Genomic DNA, 22,725 nt, shown 5'->3' on the forward strand with positions numbered 1-22,725 from the left:
CCGCTCTGTTTCCATTTTCTCGAGCCAGAAGATGCTGCCTGTATCCCTAAGGAGAAATGTGTCAGAGGCAGGGGTTTCCTTACCCTTCAACCATGGATGCTTGGATTCGACCCTCTTTCGGCTCCAATCAAGCGGAACATTTTATGTGCCAAAATTCCAGGGCTTCCTCTGGAACTTTGGAATGTCGAGGCCATTAAAGAGATTGCAAATCAGATATGATGCTTCTATTATTGGGATGACGACTGTTTCGGCCATCTGGATAAACAACTAGCTTGGTTTTTGGTGGAAGTTGATGTGGGGAGAGGTCTTCTGGCCGAACTGAAGATCAAATGGAGCAGTTTTAACAGTTAGTGACTTGTTTTTAAGAGTTGCTATTCGTTCTTTCCCTCATTTCAATTCCTTTCCACAGTTCATTTAGTAACCTCACTGCTGCACAAATTCCCTTCACTGATAACTTACTCATGGAACGGTGCAATCCATAGGATATTGCAGATTTCATTGGTGCCCCTAGGAAAGGATTCGCTCTGCAAAATCGCTGTGTAAACAACGTTAGGTTTCATTAATTATGGGTAATTGTCTGCCATCTTGCGGATCCGGAAACCTCTCTGCACATTTCATGGGCGGTGAGGAATTTATAATGGTGACAAGATCTGACGGAAAGATAATGGAATTCACGGCTCCCCTTGTCATCAGAGATCATATGTCGGCGTACCCACAACATTCGTTTGTGCATTCTGAGGATGCAAAATGCCGCTCTCTTTCACCGGACAAGAAGTTGGTTCTCGGGCAGCTTTATCGGCTGCTACTTATTCCTAATTTGTCTTCGCATTCCATTGACGGCGTTTTATCAGGGTCGAATGACCGATTCGCGAGGATAATTACCAGTGAAGGGCCTAAGAGTACTTGCCCGCCTTCTTCATTCACGCGTGCGCAGAATGGCAGCGGTATTATTAGGGTTCAGATGGTAATCTCTAAACAAGAACTGTAAGCTTTGCTTTCAGATCCGTGTATGAAGGAAAAATCATCGTTGCTTCAGCTTAAGTGTAAAGAAGATTTTGTTGTCACAAGAATATGCAGCAACAATGGATGGAAACCATCGTTAGAGAGCATTCCAGAGGTGAATTAATTAAGGCCACATATTCTTGTCATCGTGAAGTTGCAGTAGTAGAATATTTGTTACGAATTGGGATGTCACATGTCCGGCTGAATTTTCATTTTGCGTGATACGGGAGCTCAATTCATATACTATATATTATTGTGAATAAACACTAATGCTTTTTTTTTTTTTTTTTTTGCTTTTCACAGCGTTTTGGGTTTTTTAATAAATTCATTTTGCAATTGCAAATTTGTCAATAAATTCGTTAGTTGAAATTAGTTACTCTGGGCTCTACAACTTTCAAAACTATAGTCATTACATGAGTAAATTTTTCAAAACTATAATTAGGTTTTAATAATAGTAACTTCCTTCGTTAAAATTAGTTACTCTGGGCTCGACAACTTTCAAAAGTATAGTCATGACATGGGTAAATTTTTCAAAACTAGGTTTTAATAATAATAATGGAAAAAGGGGAATTATATGTTATGTAATTAGCTTTTAATAATAATAGTGGAAAAAGGGGAATTATATGTTATGTTTTTAAGCATTTTATTTTATTTATATTTTTTAATCAATTCTATTATTAGGAATATATTTAGGTTATTTTATTTGTTGTAGGCAAGTTCTTTTTCTTTATATTAAAAGAGCAGTGATATATATATATATATATATATATATATATATATATAATCCAAACACTGTGAATAAACAATATTTATTATTAATAATTTTATATTTAAGTATTTTATATCTTTTTATTAATTAAATCAAATATTAAATAATTCATCTTATAAATAACTCTAATGTTTATATTCAATAATATTTTGAACAATCCAATGTTTTAATAGGGGACAACACTATAGCTAAAAAAACACCCATTGTTATAACATTAGAGAAGTTGTATTGTTGGGGCTTAATAATTATTATATAAAAAAAATGATAATTAGCATTGGGTTGATGTTAAGTTTTAGCATTACATTAATGAATTAAGAATAAATTAATAAAAAACAATAGTTATATATCAATGAGAATGATGCATTGCAAAACATTAATAACATTAAATATATTGTTACTTCTAAGTTCAAAGAAAAAATGTGGTGTGAGAAATATTTAGGGGCTAAAAAAGAATTGAGTTATTATAAGAAGGTCATCAACCCCACCCTAGAACATCAAAAGTATCTCTCTATTTTAACTAGCTCAAAAAAGAAAATTAATATAGCAAAGATTAGAACGAATTCTAATGAGCTCCATAGTGAAACAGGTCGTTGGGCAGTTCTTAAAACACCATGGATGGAAAGGATCTTCCATATATGTGAGAATAGGAACATTGAGGATGAAACCCACTTCCTCTTAGAGTGCCCCGCATAGAACCACATTAGATCTCCGTTTCACAATCTTTGTTACAGTACTGACCTTCCTAGCCTTTTACAATGTCAAAATTATAGTGAGCTCTGGAGGCTTCTCTCCAAGCTTTTTGAGCATAGGAATAAAATCTTAAATCAAAATAATTAATTTGTATCTTTAGGTCGGATAGACCAATGTTTGCTCTCAGTGGAAGTTAACCATCATCATCATCATCATCATCATATATATATATTAATTTACATGTGTTTTATAAATTTAAATTTAAAGGAGTGAGGTTGATTATATGCTACTTTTTGAGGACTTTTTTTAATGCTTTGTTTAATAAGACTAAAATTAATTAATTAATTTACCTTGTATGGAGAATTTAACGTTAATGGTTAGATATGTGTTGTGTATATATATATATATATATATATATATATATATATATATATATATATAGGTAAATGAGGCCAAGTGATGTTGGACAAGTTCTTTGTTCATTGTATATTAGTTTTATTTTAAGAATTGAATTTGTAATCTAATTCTTTGAAGAATTGATGTTGTAAATTAAATTGGTTTTAACAATGTCGTGTTTTTAAAGTCGTGAATTGTCTAAATATTGTATCATGACGAGTTAGTTAAGATAATGAGAAAGAGAGTTACAACCCTCAAGCTTGATATTTTTCCTTCATTAAGGATATTTTGGACACATACTATTGTGTATGTCGTTATTGTTCTCAAGTTTTTTATATTATTTTATTATAGCTTTTTTTGCATTAGTCTATCAAAATCCTAAGTGGAATTTGGGAAAGGTTATTATCTCAAAGTGGATCATCTATTGGCAAGGTTTAGGTAACCAGTAAAGAGCATGGGTATCTTTAAGAATAGAAAAGTTTAACGATCAAAGATTTTAGTTATATCCTTTATGGTGGTATATTAAGACATTGATCCTCTATGGTGATATATTAAGACATAGTGTTACTAATGGGAGAAAAAAAGCCATATCATTACATGCATTTTTATATTTGTGATTATTTACCTAGTTATATCTTTATGTTGGATTGTAATTATTTACATAATTGTACTTTTCAATTATATTTTAAAATAATAATAAATTTATTTTTATAATATTTATATTTAATTTTAAATTCATGATATTTCAAATAATTAATATTTAAAATATAATTATAATTATAATAAAAATAAAATACAAGCTTATGTTATTATTATTTTAATAAATTTCTTATTAATGAAAATAAAATAATTATTATTTAAAAAAATTCTTATTAATTTTTATAACTGTTTAAAAAAATATCTTCTAAATTTATATTCCTTTTATTAAAAACTAGCATAGATCTATCTCAAGTACGTACACGAGCCGAGAGGGATAAATTTTTTTCACATGCAAACTTTTTTAGAGTGCAAAACATAATGTGCTATTTTTCATTGTTTAAATTGTATTTTTGAATAGTAAAGAAAGTATATATAGGACCAAGTAAAGGTTTTAACCATAAAAACTTAATTTTTTCATGATATATACATAATTTTTTTAAATGATATATAATATATACTTAATTTACATTAAAATATTTTACATCACATGTACATCGAGACACTTTATCACACAAATTAAAATGGTTTATTATTATTAATATATTTTAAATTATATGTCAATATTAATTCTTATTAAAATATTTTATTAATAACTCACATTGAATATTTGTTTATATACAACATTAAAATGTTTTATTTTAACAATTTTTTTATATATAAAGTTGACATTGACATAAATTAGTTAATATAGATCTTCAAATAATTTATTTAAATCTCTTGTTGAAATAATTTTGGAAAATATAAGATTTAAACATCTTACTGGTGCATTTTTTATTTTTATTTTTGTTCGTTTTTATTATAAATGAGATTAATTTTCTATTAAGAACATATTTTTTTTATTATTTTTTTAAAAGGGGAACGAACTCACAAACAAACTTATACATCCCCTCATACTAAGATGTAGAATAAACCTCTAGACTCAATCATTAAAATATTTATTAATATTTAACCTATTTTCAATCAAACAAAAATCATTTTCCTAAAGTAAAAATCATCCCTACAAAATGTATTTAAAGAAAAAACTCATCACATTTAAATTTATTTAAAGTTAAAAACTCATCGCATTTAAATTTATAGTGATTATTTATTTTCATAAAGTAAAAGTCATCAATACAAAATGTATTTGAAGTTTAAACTCATCCCATCTAAATTTATAGTAATTATTTTGATTAATGCTTTCCATTGAAACAAACTATATTTAAACCTTGAAACATTATCATATCTAATAGTGTTTGAAATGTTTATGAATGTGTACTTTTTAGTTGCAAATAAAAGTGTTTAGGAAAGTATATATTTTTATGATAATCATTATTCACTTTTGTTATGTGATAAATTTTTAAATATTATTTATTTATTTATGTATCTAATAAATGTATTTTTATTTTAATTTATGTGGTATTTTATAATGTTAATGTTTTTTTTGTCATTTAAAGTTCAATCATTATATTAACATCAAAGTGCAGAGTACAAAATGTATCTCAACAGGTCATTTTCTCTCAATCCAACCATACTTGTTGAAATTGGGACTTGGAGGATAACATGAGCTACCCGCTTCATGCATTATTTTTCGAAGGCCTAGGAGCCATGACATACATACTATAAACAAAAAGAGAAACATAACAAAAAGCAACATATTAAGGAGGCAGATTGGGGGGGATTATAGAGGGAGCTACGAAATAGCCAGCATATTCATGCATATGAAAATCAATATGATCCACCCTCACTTCTACACTATGAAGGTGGTCGTTGGTGCACCTTTTCTGGTGTCATAGATTATCCAATTGGTCCATGATTTCACTTTGGCCAAATTGAAAGTCATTCACGAAAGCTACCAGCTCATTACGATCATCATACCTTTGGTTTCTAAGGTTGTCCATGCTGACTTAAATGTTCTAGATTCTAGCAGCGATAGACTCAAGTGTCGATGGAGCAACCACATGCCCTAGGGATCCATCAAATTTCTCCTGTGTCTCACAGCTACCCGATGAACTCGATAAGGTGTCATTTTCCTGGTCCGACTGGTATACTTGTCGTGGATTTCCACCCCGATGGCGTGGTATCACTCAGTGGTGACGCATCTCGGTGTACCCAAAACACCTCAAAGAGCAACAGATGCAAACACCCTCCCGATCCCACACAATAACAAAAAACAATGTAACTTCTGCCACTTCCCCCAAAGAGAATTTAGAGGCTATCCTACACCAGTTGTCACTGTAATAAATTTTCCATACCCAGGCAAAGAGGGAAGAGGATTCCTCATCACATGATCCAAACATAAACACGAACACAAGAACTTACATATATAATCATAAACACAAAGATGCAGTAGAAAAACTCTTCATTTCATTAATAGAAGAATACTTAACTATGCTTACAAACATAATGGAAATAAGATAGCTCAGGCGATGGTAGCTTATCTCTGAGAAGAAATGTGGTGGCTACATGCCTTTAAACTCTGTTACAATGAGGCTCAAGGGCCCATTTATTATTAGAAAACATGAGAAAATCACAAACAACCAAAACCCTAACCAAGGAGATGTAACACGAAGAGTTTGTGGGCTTTGTTGGGTTTAGTTGGGCAGCCAACTTCCCCGGGTCATAACTTGGTCATATTATCTCTATTTGGTGTGTACAATACCTTGTTGGAAAGGTCTCTATGAGTACTACAAGTTTCATCGCATGCCCTTTCATATGTCTACGAGCCTGTCACGGACCCCAAAAAACATTGTTTAGGGGATCAAAATTGCTCTATAAGATCAGGACCCGAAAAACTGCTAAAAATATTAAATGCTGAAATGGAAAAGGAAACAGATGAAACTAGCTATGGGGTCTAGGTGGAATAGGCAGGTGGCCACCAATATCCACTTGGATCAAAACAGGGCTTTGGAAGTTGAACACGATGTCCCACCACCTCTTTTACAGTTGTCTTTATGTATTTCCTCCAGCTAGTTGAGCCCTTTCCAACCATAGTTTCTCACACGGGCCCTCAGAAACTAAAGTCTTGTCGCATGTTCCCCACAAGTTGCCCACTACTAACAAACCAAAAGGCGATAATCGAGTAGTGCTTGGCCAAGGTCTGTCAACCCTGTCTCTTCTCCTCTCCCCTACACTGCGTCACACAAACAAACTAGGTTGATGATAATTCAAATAGGTTCATTCTCCTTGGATGTTCTAGGGTCCCAAGGATCATCTAACGCTACCAACACACCCCACACTACACACCAGTTATTGGCTTATCTGCCTCTCCCCAAAAGCCTAGACCTTGACGAGGCATGTGGGAGCTCCATAACACTTACCACACTTCACAACACTACCATCTCCCACCACGACCAAGCAATGTGTAACCAGTTCCAAGGAAGGGATTTAATAGCCATCATCGTGGGTGCCAACCTCGCATGCTAGAACTTGCTATCACATCTATTAAACATGGGGGTGGGGCACGTGTGGAGGTTGGACAGGCTCTACCACCACCTCCTCCACCACTTATCCAACAACGAAGGCACCCTCATCGGGGATCTGAAGGTTTGTATCTACAAGATATTGGAGAGTCTAAAGATCTCCTTGATCTAGGTCTATGTTGCTTCTCAAATCCCTCTAGGAAGAGGTGAAGTCTTTATGGTTGCTTATGGATTCACAATTTTTGAAGTTGTGTATATACAGAAGTTGTGTGCATATACGAAAGTTGTGCATATACAGAAGATGTGCACATATACAGAGGTTGTCTATATATAGAGGTTATTGTATATGCGTATTACAGAACTTTCAGACTATTTTTATATATGCACAACTTTTGTATATGGTTGCAGACTGTTTCTATGTATGCATAACTTTTGTATATCTCCATATACAGAAGTTGCACATATATGGAAGCTATGCGTATATATGGAAGTTTCACATATATGGAAGGTATATAGAGAAGTTGTGCATATACAGAAGTTGTGCAGAACTTCAATCTCTATATAGGCGCAACTTCTGTATATGCACATCTGTATATGTGCATATCTTGCAGATATGCACAAATATATATGCATATATATGGAAGTTGCACATATACATAAATTATGCATATACGAAAATTGTACATATATGGAGGTTGCATATATATAGTGACTGAAGTTACACATAAATTATCTATATATGGATCTTCCATATATGCACAACTTCTGTATATGTGCATCTACCATAAATGTTCAACTTCCATATGTGTGCATATACAAAAGTTGCACATATAAATAGTTGTGCATAACTTCAACCTATGTACATACAATATAGCCTCCGTATATGCACAAATTTCGTATATAGTTATACATATATGAATGTTTTGGATATACAAAAGATATGTGATGCAAAAGGTGTGCATATCTTTCATATATGCACAACTTTTTTATATGCACATATTTTTTGTATATAGGTTTATTTTGTATATGTGAATTTCTTCTGTATATGTGCAACTTTTGAATATGCACATATTTTTCATATATATGTTTATTTCGTATATGTGAATTTCTTCTGTATATGTGCATGTTTGGAAGTTTCGCATAGACAATAGATGTGCATATACAGTAGATGTGCATATACAGAAGATATGCGTATATACAGAAGCTATGCATATACAAAAGATATGCACATATATAGATGTTGTGCATATATGGAGACTGTCATATATGCATGTTACGAAAGTTGTGCACTTATATATGTGTGCAACTTATGTGTATGCGCATATACAAAAGTTGCACACATATGAAAGATATGTGCATATACAGAAGTTGCACATATACAAAAGATATGCATATCTTTCGTATATGCCCAACTTCCGTATATGTGCATATTTTCCTTATATGGGCATATATTATTTATATGCACAAGTCCATCTTTTGGACTTGCAAAAGGTGTAAAATGAGTATTATAAAAATAAGATTTGTAAATTCTAGAAGACTTGAAGTCTTGGATGTGAAAACCTAGGGCTTGTAGATAAAACCTTAGAGCTAATGTTTCTGTTGAAAGAAGAAACCCTAGTTCATGCAAGGAAGGAATGGCATCATGTTGATGATGAGGACGAGGACGAGAACCATATATATGCATATACGAAAGTTGTTCATATACAGAAGATGTGTGCATATACTAAAGTTGTGCATATACAAAAAATGTGTGCATATATGGATGTTGTGCATATACAGAAGATGTGCACATATACAAAAGTTGTGTATATATGGGGGTTATTGTATATGCATATTACGGACGTTGCAAACTGTTTTTATGTATACATAACTTTTGTATATGGTTGCAGACTATTTTTATGTATGCACAACTTCTGTATATGTGCACATATATGGAAGCTATGCGTATATACGGAAGTTTCACATATATGGAAGATATATAGAGAAGTTGTGCATAACTTCAACATCTATATAGGCGCAACTTCTGTATATGCACATCTTCTGTATATGTGCATATCTTACGTATATGCATAAATAGATATGCATATATACAGAAGTTGCATTTATACAAAAAGTGCACATATACGAAAATTCTACATATATGGAAGTTTCATATATGTAGTGACTCAAGTGACACATAAATTATCTATATACGCATCTTCCATATATGCACAACTTCAGTATATGTGCATCTACCGTACGTTTTCAACTTCCATATGTGTGCATCTACAGAAGTTACACATATAAATAGTTGTGCACAACTTCAATCTACGTACATACATAGCCTTCATATATGCACAACTTCTGTATATACATATATGAATGTTTTTCATATACAAAAGATATGCGATGCAAAATATGTGCATATCTTTGTTATATGCGTAACTTCTGTATATGCACATATTTTTCATATATACGTTTATTTGGTATATGTGAATTTCTTTTGTATATATGCATATTTGGAAGTTGCACATATATCATAGATATTCATATACAGTAGATGTGCATATATGAAAGATATACATATATATAGAAGTTACGCATATACAAAAGATATGCTTATATACGGGAGTTGTGCATATATGGAGACTGTAGTATATGCATGTTACGAAAGTTGCGTACTTTTGCATATGTACAACTTATGTGTATGGGCATATACGGAAGATATGTGCATATACAAAAGTTGCACATATACAGAAGATATGCACATATACATAATATATTCACATATACAGAATTTGCGCATACGGAAGATATGCATATCTTCTGTATATGTGCATATTTTCTGTATATGTGTATATATTATTTATATCCATAATTTTCATCTTTTAGAATTGAAAAAAGTGTCAAATGAGTATTATAAAATTAGGTTTTGTAAATTTTATAAGACTTGAAGTCTTGGATGTGAAAACCTAGGGCTTGTAGATAAAACCTTAGATTTGGTGTTTTTGTTGAAAGAAGAAACCCTAGTTCATGCAAGGAAGGAATGGCATCATGTTGATGATGAGGACGGGGAGGAGAACACATATCTATATTTAGAATGTGGTGATTCTTAAACCCCACATTGGAGTCTCTAAAATCATAATTCATATTAGTTTTGTCCTCATCATGATTTTCATGGATTACCTTGTCACCACCAAGAAGCCTTTCTTACAACAACTTTGTCAAACCTTCCTTCAAACCTTCCATGTCTAATTTCAAACCATCCATCTTAGCTTCCAAGCCATCCTTCAAACCTTCCATGTCTACTTTTAAACCATCCATGTCATCTTTGGTTTCTCTTTGTGAGAGTGAAATTTGTTGTAGTTGGTCCCGTAATTTTGATATATCATGTTGCAATTCTTCTTCGTGCATCATAGTAAAGCTTTCTGAGGGATTAATGGGTGTAGAATTATTTTGTTTTGGAGGAATTTTAGAACCAAATACTTATATATGTTCTTCAATATTCCCTTTCAATCACTTCAAACTGATTTTTCAAACAAAACTTATGACAAAATGTAAAAAATACACACCCTTTTATTTGATTTTTTTTGGAGCTCGATATTGCAATTGTTGTATCTCTATAATTTCAGATTTCCATGGTCTGATATTGATTCCTATTTCATCCCTATGAATCTTCTTTACAGTTCCACAAGTTAGAGAAATATTGTATTATTCAATATAGAGTTATGCCAGATATCCCATGATGGCTTGACTATGAACTGGTTCAGTAGAGTGAAGTTTTATGTGATGCCACATGTCCCTATTTCAACATTCAAAGCTGAAATTACTATAGCAAAGACTAAAGTCAATGCACTTTTAGCCACTTTTTACAAAATTCAAATCTGATTCCTAAAATGAAAGTTATGATCATTTTCCCTAGGTCACTTGTTTGAGATGGAATTCTGGAGACTGCAAAAAACCTAACTTCTGTGGAATCATATATCAAAAATATAGCGAAGCAAGACTTGAAATTTATACAAGAATTTCACCAAGACTCCAGCTACACGTGGTTGAAATTTTAGCTTCTAAATCCCCATATAGATATTTTTTTGGAAAAAATTCCAAGATGACCTATTTGAACATGTGAAACCCTATAATACAAAGGTCTGATACCAAATTTTATGCAACTAGCTCACAGAAAAGATAGATAAACAACTTAAAAATCATCCCCTTTAAGGGGGAAATATCCTTTACATTAAATAAATGAACAATTCTTGGATGATTCAAATGATAAGACCACCTTGGAATATGTAAGGGTCTAAGGGGTCACAATATAATTAGAGCCTAAATAACAATAATAATGTAAGGGCACAACAATAATAATAGTGTGCTTCTATGGGGCACAATAGTAACAACATGGGGGATACGTGGGCATACAAATAAAAATAGGGGGATACACTAATAACAATAAGGGGAATACACTAGTATTATAGGGACCTAACACTTTGGTTTTTTAATTCAATTCGACTAATGATGATTTTCAACTAGCCATAACCTCTCATCTAGGAGGGGTTTTTATAAGATGGAAATATCATTGGAAATCTATTTGGAGATCTATGCAACCATTCTATTGGTAGACTATTTTGAAGAACATAACTTCATAAAAAATTAAAACAACTTCAAGCACCTAAATTTTCATGTAACGAGACTTTCTGAAAGATCCAACTATCATATCACTTCATAAAGAGACATGCTGCTATTGTCTCACACATTCCCTTTGAGTTCAATGACATCTTTTTGTCATCAATGGCAACACTATGTGCAACACAAAGGCCTAGTTGATACCGAATTCTTAGGAAATCTATCACCTAAAAATAGGTCCAACTACACATCTAACATATTCCTTAGATATACACCCTATATCAACATATATAAGATCAGAAACATGCATGGATACGGTTATATGTTCCACCATGACAAATAAAGCCATTTTCTATGATACCATGTTAAAATTATGGGAGAGATATATAATTACTAATAGATATTAAAGAAAACAACAAATAACAAATTACAAAAGCAAAATTTATCTTGGAAAACCCTAATATATGGAAAAACTAGCCAAAAAATCATTGTATTAATATCACTTTAGATAGAACCTAGGCAGGTGATTCTTCATCGCTCACATCACTTTCACATTGCAATGAAGTACTCCCAAGAATTTGAAGATAACATTACATGTGATCCATGGGCATAAAACCATGGGTAGGAAAAATTGTTTTCCCTAAACCACCATTATTTGACCAAGCAAGTCTCATTCTTTCATTGAGTCAAATTTACATAATATATAATAACGAAAAATAATGTATATCTTGAAAAAAATATATATCACCTTTAAAATGATATTTAAACATTGTTGCATTCTCCTTAGAAGAGAGACACTAGAAGAATACACCAAGATAAGTGACGATATAATAGGCGAAGATGATGTCAAATTATAATGGAAGGTTACATAATTGAATGATTTGGGAAAACATGCAACCATCCTCAAGTGAAATTAAGGATGATACCACTTAAAGTGAAGATACTTTAACCATTGGAAAAATATTGACATAAATGAGAATTGAAGAGTTCTTTGGATTGGTGAAAAAAACAGAGAAGTGAATTAGAAAAATGGGCCATAGCTAATAAATAAAGTGGTTAACTCTCATTATACAAGGGACCATGAGTAGTTAGGGTTTTGGTTCTCCTCCTCGTCCTCATCATCAACATGATGCCATTCCTTCCTTGCATGAACTAGGGTTTCTTCTTTCAACAAAAACGTCAAATCTAAGGTTTTATCTACAACATCCAAGACTTCAAGTCTTCTAGAATTTACAAATCCTATTTTTATAATACTCATTTTACACCTTTTTCAAGTCCAAAAGATGGAAATTGTGCATATAAATAATATATACGCATATACGAAAAATCTGCACATATACGGAAGTTGGGGACATATGGAAGATATGCATATCTTCCGTATATACTCAAATTATGTATATGTGAATATATTATGTATATGTGCATATGTTCTGTATATGTACATATCTTCCGTATGTGTGCATACACATAAGTTGCGCATATACAAAAGTGCACAACTTTCGTAACATGCATATGCGACAGTCTCCATATATACACAAGTTCCGTATATGTGCATATCTTCTGTATATGCATAACTTTTGTATATACACATATCTTTCATATATGCACATCTATTGTATATGTGTGACTTCCAAATATGCACATATATAGAAGAAATTAACATATACGAAATAAACGTATATACGAAAAATATGTGCATATACAAAAGTTATGCATATATGAAAGATATGCACATATTTTGCATCAAATATCTTTTGTATATGCACAACATTCATATATGGATATACAAAAGTTGTGCATTTACGAAAGCTATGTATGTATGTATGTTGAATTTGTGCACAATAATGTATATGTGTAACTTCTATATATGCACATATCTTTTGTATATGCACAATTTCTCTATATATCTTTTGTATATGCACAAATTCTCTATATATCTTTCATATATGTGAAACTTCCATATATGCACATAGCTTCCATATATGTGCAACTTCAGTATATGCACATATACAAAAGTTGTGCATAATAAAAATAGTCTGCAACCATATACAAAAGTTGTGCATACATAAAACCAGTCTGCAACTTCCGTAATATGCATATACGATAACCTCCATATATACACAACTTCCGTATATGCACACATCTTCTGTATATGTACAACTTCTGTATATGCACAACTTCTATATATGTGCATATATGGTTCTCCTCCTTGTCCTCATCATTAACATGATACCATTCCTTCCTTGCATGAACTAGGGTTTCTTCTTTCAACAAAAACATCAGATCTAAGGTTTTATCTACAAGCCCTAGGTTTTCACATCCAAGACTTCAAGTCTTCTAGAATTTACAAATCCTATTTTTATAATACTCATTTTACACCTTTTGCAAGTCCAAAAGATGGAAATTGCGCATATAAACAATATATACACATATACGGAAAATATGCACATATACGGAAGTTGGTCATATACGAAAGATATGCATATCTTTCGTATATGCACAAATTTTGTATATGTGAATATATTATGTATATGTGCATATCTTTTGTATATGCGCATACACATAAGTTTTCCATATACGGAAGTGCACAACTTTCGTAGCATGTATATACAACAATCTTCATATATGTACAACTTTTGTATATGTGCATATCTTCTGTAGATGGATAACTTCTGTATATATGCATATCTTCTGTATATGCACATTTATTGTATATGCACAACTTCCAAATATGCACATATACAGAAGAAATTCACATATACGAAATAAATGTATATACGAAAAATATGTGCATATACAAAAGTTATGCATATACGAAAGATATGCACATCTTTTGCATCACATATCTTTTTTATATGCACAACATTCATATATGTATATACGGAAGTTGTGCATATACGAAGGCTATGTATGTACATAGGTTGAAATTGTGCACAACTATTTATATGTGTAACTTATGAATATGCGCACATATGGAAGTTGAACATGTACGGTAGATGCACATATACAGAAGTTGTGCATATATGGAATATGCATATATAGATAATTTATGCATAACCTTCGTCACTGTATATATGCAACCTCCATATATGTAGAATTTTCGTATATGCACAATTTTTGTATATGTGCAACTTCTGTATATATGCATATATATATTTATGCATGTATGCAAAATATGCACATATGCATAAGATGTGCATATACAAAAGTTGTGCGTATATAGAGGTTGAAGTTATGCACAACTTCTGTATATGCACATATCTTCTCTATATGCGCAATTTCTCTATATATCTTCCATATATGTGAAACTTCATTATATGCACATATACAAAAGTTGTGCATACATAAAAAAAATCTGCAACTATATAGAGAAGTTGTGCATACATAAAAATAGTCTGCAACTTCTGTAATATGCATATACGATAACCACCATATATACACAACTTTCGTATATGCGTACATCTTCTGTGTATGCACAACTTCCATATATGCACACATATTTTGTATATGCACAACTTTCACATATGTGCATATATGGTTCTCCCCGTCCTCATCATCAACATGATGTCATTCCTTCCTTGCATGAACTAGGGTTTCTTCTTTCAATAGAAACATTAGATCTAAGGTTTTATCTACAAGCCCTAGTTTTTCACATCCAAGACTTCAAGTCTTCTAGAATTTACAAATCCTATTTTTATAATACTCATTTTACACACTTCAAGATCTATGTTATAGAAGATTCATGTATACATAAGCCATGTACTAAAGTTGCGCATATATGGAAGTTATATTCCATACATGCACACTTCCATATATATGTGCATATACAAAATCTGGACATATACGGAATATGACTTATTTATATATATATATATATATATATATATATATATATATATATATATATATATATATGTGTGGCCTCTGTATATGCACATATGTATGGAAGTGTGCATATATGGAAGATGGTCTCCATATACGCACAACCTCTATATATGCACATAGTAAAGGAAACATGCACATAGAGAAGATGGTTTCCATATATGCACAACTTCTATATATGCACATAGATATGGAAACCATCTCTCGTATATGCATGCTTCCATATCTATGTGCATATACAAAATATGGCTTCCATATATATATATATATGGAAGAGTGAATATACAGAAGATAGCTTCTGTATATGCGCAACTTCTGTATATGCACAACTTATGTATATACACATATATATGGAAACATTCATTTATGGAATACGCCTTTTGTTTATTCGCAACTTTTGTATATGCACAACTTTATATTTTGACATAGATATGGAAGCATGCATATACGGAAGATAACTTCCATATCTATGTGCATATATAGAAGTTTCACATATACGAAAGCAATATTTCATATATGCATAATTCCATATCTATGTTATAGAAGATACACATATACCGAAGCCATATACTGAAGTTGCACATATACAGAAGCTATCTTCCATATATGCATGCTTCCATATATATATATATATATATATATATATATATATATATATATATATACAAAATCTGTACATATACATAAGGTGACTTCTTTATATGTGTGGCTTACGTATATGCACATATGTATGGAAGTGTGCATACATGCAAGGTGACCTTGTTATCTAGGTTGTCATTGATGTCAACATAACAATGTTTTTGATGGGAAATTCCTTAATACATGATGTTTCCTATTGATTCTCATTGATGTTAATACTGCTCATGGAGGATCCTTGGATTGAATACAGACGTAATAGAAATAGTGGAACCAAAGGAGGAAAGCTATCGAAAGTCGAGGAAACCCAAAGAGTAAGAGGAAGAAGTCATTGAAAGCTAGCAAGAGAAGAGAAGCAAGTTTTTAGAGCAAGAGAAGTAGGTTATCGCATATGCCCAAGGGTAAGTACTATCCGAAGAATAAATAGGAACATTACATCAGAGGAGTAGAGCTATTAGAAGAGGAGCCATAATGGAGGAGATCACTTTATGACGCAATATCCGTTGGATATAAGAGGCCATCAAATCTACGGTTTACGGGATTTCAACTAGCACACATTTTAAAAATAGGCTTAACCCCCGTAATCGACTATGATCTAAGAGTTTGAATATGAGATCGACGGCTAGGAGCAAGTGTGGGGCTTCAGCCACGATAAAGAAATATGTACTCTCCAACCCTCGCAGTTGCTGTTCATCGTCGGATCTGCCAGCCACTGCACAAAATCTTCGATTGTAAATTGAGTTGCAGACCTGATTACTCCATTATAACTCATTGCAATATTGCATCTGTTGTATTGAAACCTTCACATCACAGGTTTTAAAGGGATGTAACATCAAAACATTGATTGCGATATAATATGCAGACTCGACAGCTCCATCAAAATACACCTTTATGTAGTATTGCATCTGGGTATGGGAAGTTACACAATTCATAAAGAGTTGTCACCCTAAACTGCCAGTTGTGATAAACCCCTAAACCATCGATTGCGGACCTGCTACACCATTATAGCATGGCCTAATTAGATATTGCATACACAGTAATCGCAAAGTTCAAAGGAATGTCAAACTGCTGATTGTGATAGAGTTGTGGACCTGACGGACTTATTAAAAATAGTTTATTAAATATCACATTCGCCATGGGGTGATATGTGAATATCGGTGTTATTAAATGTTGCGACTGCAAAATTCTTGTGAAGTTTCCATCATGGGATTAAGACATGATGTGACGTGTGGGGACCTCTATTAGTGTGGATTTTCATGAAGGTTGTGATTGTGGGGGTAAGGTGATGACGTGGTAGGCCCTCCGATATATTTTAATATACCACCTCATGCACAAGTCAGCCCCTCCACCTTTTAACATGTTGTTTTGTTCATTGGCAAAACTCATATGTATATATATATATATATATATATATATATATATATATATATATATATATATATATATATATATATATATATATATATATATATATATATATAAGTTGAAATGCTTCACTTGAGTCAGGCAAATCAGGCATCTATCACAGAGAACAAGGATAGTTCACAACTTGTGAACTTGAAGAAACAGAGGAAGTCAAAGGTATGGAAGATGCAGAAGGTGCAGCAGAAGCCGAAGGCTGAGCGAAGAAGGAAGCTAAAGACAGAATGGGAGGACAATATTTTGACCTGATTCATCTTGGAAGGATCAGACCTAAAGTGAAGCCATAGCATAGACAACGACCTATTGGAAAGACCTAGCACAGATATCTTATTGAAAAACATCAATAGATCTTGGAGAATTTATTGAAGATCATGATGCAGTGTTGAGATCACCATGAGGTAAACTATGCAAAATTTGTTGGACAATATTGTGAGGATTCCTTCATATGAAGATAGGTTGTCATTGATAATATAGCATGGAGACTACAGTGAAACTGTAGATTGACAAAATTCAACGAAGAAGGTTTTGGGAGGTAGAGAATTAATATCAAAACATATTTAGACAAAATATAGTAGTGGGTTGGAGCCCAGAGGGTTGGTGCCTTGACAATATAGGGTTAGAGCCCTTGGGTTTGGTGCCTCAAAATTGGAAGGATTGGTGTCCTTGGAGTTTGTGCTCCTAAATCCAAGGTTGGTGCCTTGACAAAATAGGGTTGGAGCCCTTGGGGTTTGTGCCTCAGAATTGGATGGATTGGTGTCCTTGGAGTTGGTGCTCCTAAACCTAAGGTTGGTGCCCTGATAAGATATGGTTGAAGTCCTAGAGGTCGGAGCCTCATCAAAACAAAGTTGGAGCTTGGAACACATTTATATTTTATTTATTATTTTACTCAATAAAACTATACTTATACATTTCTCTATTTAAAATGTGAAGAATTAAACTGGTAATAATAACAATTGAAAGGAAATACTGATTCACCCCCCCTCTTAGTATTTCCAATAGACCTCCATATATGCATGACCTCTATATATGCACAACATAGATGACCTCCATACCTATGTGAATATATAAAAGTTATGCATATATGAAAGCCATATTTTGTATATAATTGACTCCATATCTATGTGCATGTATATAGGTTGTGCATATATGAAGGTCATATTCCATATATGCACACTTCCATACATATGTGCATACCCAAAAGCCCCACATATAAAGAACACATCTTACGTATATGTGCAAATTTTGTATATACAAACACACACATATATGGAATCATGAATATACGGAAGATAGCTTCTGTATATATAGTATATGGCTTATGTATATATGTATCTTCTATAACATAGATGTGGAAGTGTGCATATACAGAAGATTGCTTCCGTATATGCAAAACTTCTATATATGCACATATATATGGAAGTCATCTTCCGTACATGCATGCTTCCATATCTATGTGGATGTTTAGAAGTTGTGCATATACGGAAGCCATATTTTATAAATGCACACTTCCATATTTATATATATGTGTTTATATACATAAGGCAACTTCTATATATGCATAACTTTTGTATATACACTAATATATATATATGGAAGTGTGAATATACAAAAGATAGATTTCATATATATATGCATATACAGAAATTGCACATATACGGAAGCTATCTTCTGTATATGCATATATGAAAGATGGTTTCCATATCTATGTGCATATATAGAATCCACGCATATAAAGAAGCCATCTTTCATATATGTGTAGATTTTGTATATGCACATATATGTAGGGAAACATGCATATATGGAAGATAGCTTCCCTATATGCGCAACTTCATTATATGGCTTTTTTATATGTGAATCTTCTATAACATAGGTCTGCAAGTGTGCATATACAGAAGATGGCAACCAAAGGTGATGACACATGACACTCATTTTTTGCACTTTTAGTGTAACAAACTTGGTTAAAAATTCATGTAAAAATATATAAGACCATGGTCATGGGACACGTATTCCAAGATGAATAGTCAGAAAAATATCCTAGTGGGTGTTCAATTTGTTTATTATAGCTAAGGAAAATGGCAAAGGCTTTGGAAAGGAAAAATGACATTTTTGGCACTTTTATTTATGAAAATAATGGAAATTAGGAGAAAATGAAGGTGAAAGGTCACAGGTTGCATGTGAGGAGGAAAATGAAGGAAAATAATGGAAATTGAAGAAAATAGAGGCCTCATTGATAAATAGGCTTCTAAGGATCTATTGGCAAGCTTTTTCTCAAGCTTTTGACAGGTTTTGGTGGAGCTCTATTCTATTCTCTCTCTCTCATACCCTTGGACACTATTGTAGCGGCTACAACCACCCTCCAAAATTTTTCCTATGCTTCGTTTTGGAGCCTCCCTACTAAATTCCTAGCAGCTTCCAAGAGCACTGGATCAAAGGATAGTGTCAAGAGAAGCATTGGGGATGTAGTTGAAAAGGTGTTAATGAACTTGTCAGTCTATGTAGACATATAGTTATTCAAATAGAAGGACATGAAGATAACATGGCAGGTAGGAAGCTTCAAGGAAGATCTAGAAGATCGACAGGTCTATGTCAACATCCACAAGTCAAACTTATATAATGTTGCATGCAGGTACCCCTCCTTCCCATGTGTGGACATCATTCACTAGATTGTCTCACACACCAATCTCGAGACGATGACATTGAATATTGCCAGTGGAACACAACTTGCTACCTTTAGAATGGAAAACTACCATCAGATGTATCACTTACCACAACCGGTGAACCACATGGATGAAGTTTTCTATACCCCCAACAACAATGTGAACACTAGAGACATCATGAAGTATTGGGTGAAAGAGTCGTCGAAGTTCAGGTCGACACCCAATTAGGTTTACAAGACTAAGTCACTCAGAAAGGCCTACCAGCTCTTTATCATCTTTGCATGCTGCTTGTACGGTCAATAGAGCACAGAGACTATTGGGGCTAGTGGTTGTCAATGGTGTATGTATGGATGGAACTTTCACTTAATAATATAACTAACCCATCACATTTTCATGCATATGTCGTTATTGTAGTTGGACTATTCTGGTTTCTTTAGCAATGTATATTTTTTAACTTACGCATTTGTGTATGAACTATTTTGTATGCAATTGTATGAATCATGTTGAAGGCATGTTGTTGGATTAACCCGCCACTTTGTTTTGTGGACTATTCCACTTCCAGCTTGTGATGTCATTCCACTCGTGTGTTCCTTTCAGGTTGTGTACTATTACAGGCTTCTAAGGGACACACTTCCTTTTTCCCTCTGTGTGTTAGAACCCCCCATGCATCTCACTTGACTCACTACAAGGTCACACACTTTCTTCCAACCAAAGCTATCATACTTACCTCTACACACTACTGTGGTCAAGGCACTACATTACCATCCATTGCTAGGACTCCTACTCCAAACAGTTTGAGGTCTAGTTCGGACTTCTTACAAGGGAGATCCCCTTGATATGTTGGCGGGTCCAACACCGTCAACATACACTTAAGAGTTTTCTTGGAGCACTCTTGACGTGGCAGTGACATGAAAGACATGACATGGCAAGGGAACCAAGTGGAAAGTTTTGATTGGTTCTCAAAGTTTCCACATGACAACGTCTGAAGTCTCAGGACTCACGCTGAGATTTGTTTTGTAGGATTTTTTTTGTTTTAATTTTCTCAACTAGGACTATACCAGGCCATGCAAGATTCCTATGGTGTAAGGGATGTAGGTAGCATGCACATGAGATTGAAGCCATGATCTGAATTCATTAAAAAAAAATAAAAATTGGTTGACATTCCAAAAATGGTGTTGATTTCATGCGTAATAGGTTATTTGGTTATTTGGGCCTTCGAGTATAAAGAAAGCTAGTGTATTAAAGTTTAAGCTTGGATATAAATATAAATTAATAGGTCAGCTACCTATTAAAGTTATTCTCCCTGCACTTGGTCATATGGATGCCATTAAAGCCCCTAGAACTGAAGTGCTATATGAAAGTGCATATAGGAAATTCAAATTTTTAAAAAAGAATTTGTTTTGTATTTTATGAAAAGATGCTAATGTTTTTGACACTTCATTTAACTAACTCATTCACCGATGACAAGTGGTGGGCATGCATGGCCTCACCTTGCATGAGATTCTATTTATAGAGTATACATAAAAATTTGAAGTATTAGGAGAGAAACAAATATAACAATAAGATTTTATAAACATTTTCCTATATGCGCTTCCATATCTACAAGTGTGGACTTTAGATATGCATGTTGTTATATTTGTGTGCAATTACAAAAGTCACACACATACAAAAGTTTGCTTTCATATATGTGCAATTTAATATATATGTGTATATAAAAATTGGGAGCCAACATGAACATTGTAGGTGGGACCTTAACTTACAAACGAAACTATGCTTACATATAAAAAAGTTATTAAATATATTGACAGTTTCATATGCAGAAATGAAAGTGGATTTCTCTATATTTGCTTGCATATCTATATGCATATACAAAAGTTCTTGCATATACAGATGGCTTCTAACATTGAAAGGAGCTGAGTTTGGGGGAGTTGTTTTCGTCTACTTCTCTTTCTTGCTAGAGACTAACGTAGGGTGAGAGGTATGGTGACACAAAGCACATGGGTGAATTACTCATGGGACTTCTTACTCAAAGACATAGTAAATGGTTTGAGGCATCTCATCCACTGTAGGAGTAGTAAGGAGTGTTGGTGTCACCGTATTGGCTTGATGGAGGGCCTCTAATTCATCCTGTCAGGTGTACCCAACCATATGCCACCTCTGAACGTATCATCCCTGTCCAACATGTATCATGATTGAGACCTGATATCATATTCCCCATTAGTCCTTTCCTCTTTCCCATGGATGATCCTCAACTGTTCTTGTCACTGTAAACTTGATAGACTATGAAGGATAATTGAATTACCTTCTACTTTCTTTTCTTGAGCTCTGACAAGTCTTTCTTGTGACTAAATCAACCTGTTATTGTCTGCCTTACAAATTATGATCTCTACCTTCAAAATTCTCAATGTATCTGTTAAATCAGGAGAATACTCATCTCCTTGCTACTAAGCTAATATGTAAGGAGAGACATGTGAATTGTAATCCACCATTCTGCTTTTCATCTCTGATCTTTTATCGCTTGCAAACATGCCATGTTAGATAAACCAAATATAGACATAATCAAATCATACCT

At 33.1% G+C, this 22,725-nt stretch overlaps 1 pseudogene; it reads left to right on the forward strand.

The window, feature by feature from the left end:
* Window positions 1–210: 210 nt before the first annotated feature.
* LOC149164866 (uncharacterized) lies at window positions 211–1,126 on the forward strand (annotated as a pseudogene).
* Window positions 1,127–22,725: the final 21,599 nt, after the last annotated feature.

The sequence above is a fragment of the Pinus tabuliformis genome, chromosome 5_1 (assembly GCF_031772625.1).
Source record: "Pinus tabuliformis cultivar Carrire ecotype Pingquan chromosome 5_1, CPIR1, whole genome shotgun sequence".
NCBI classification, from domain to species: domain Eukaryota; kingdom Viridiplantae; phylum Streptophyta; class Pinopsida; order Pinales; family Pinaceae; genus Pinus; species Pinus tabuliformis.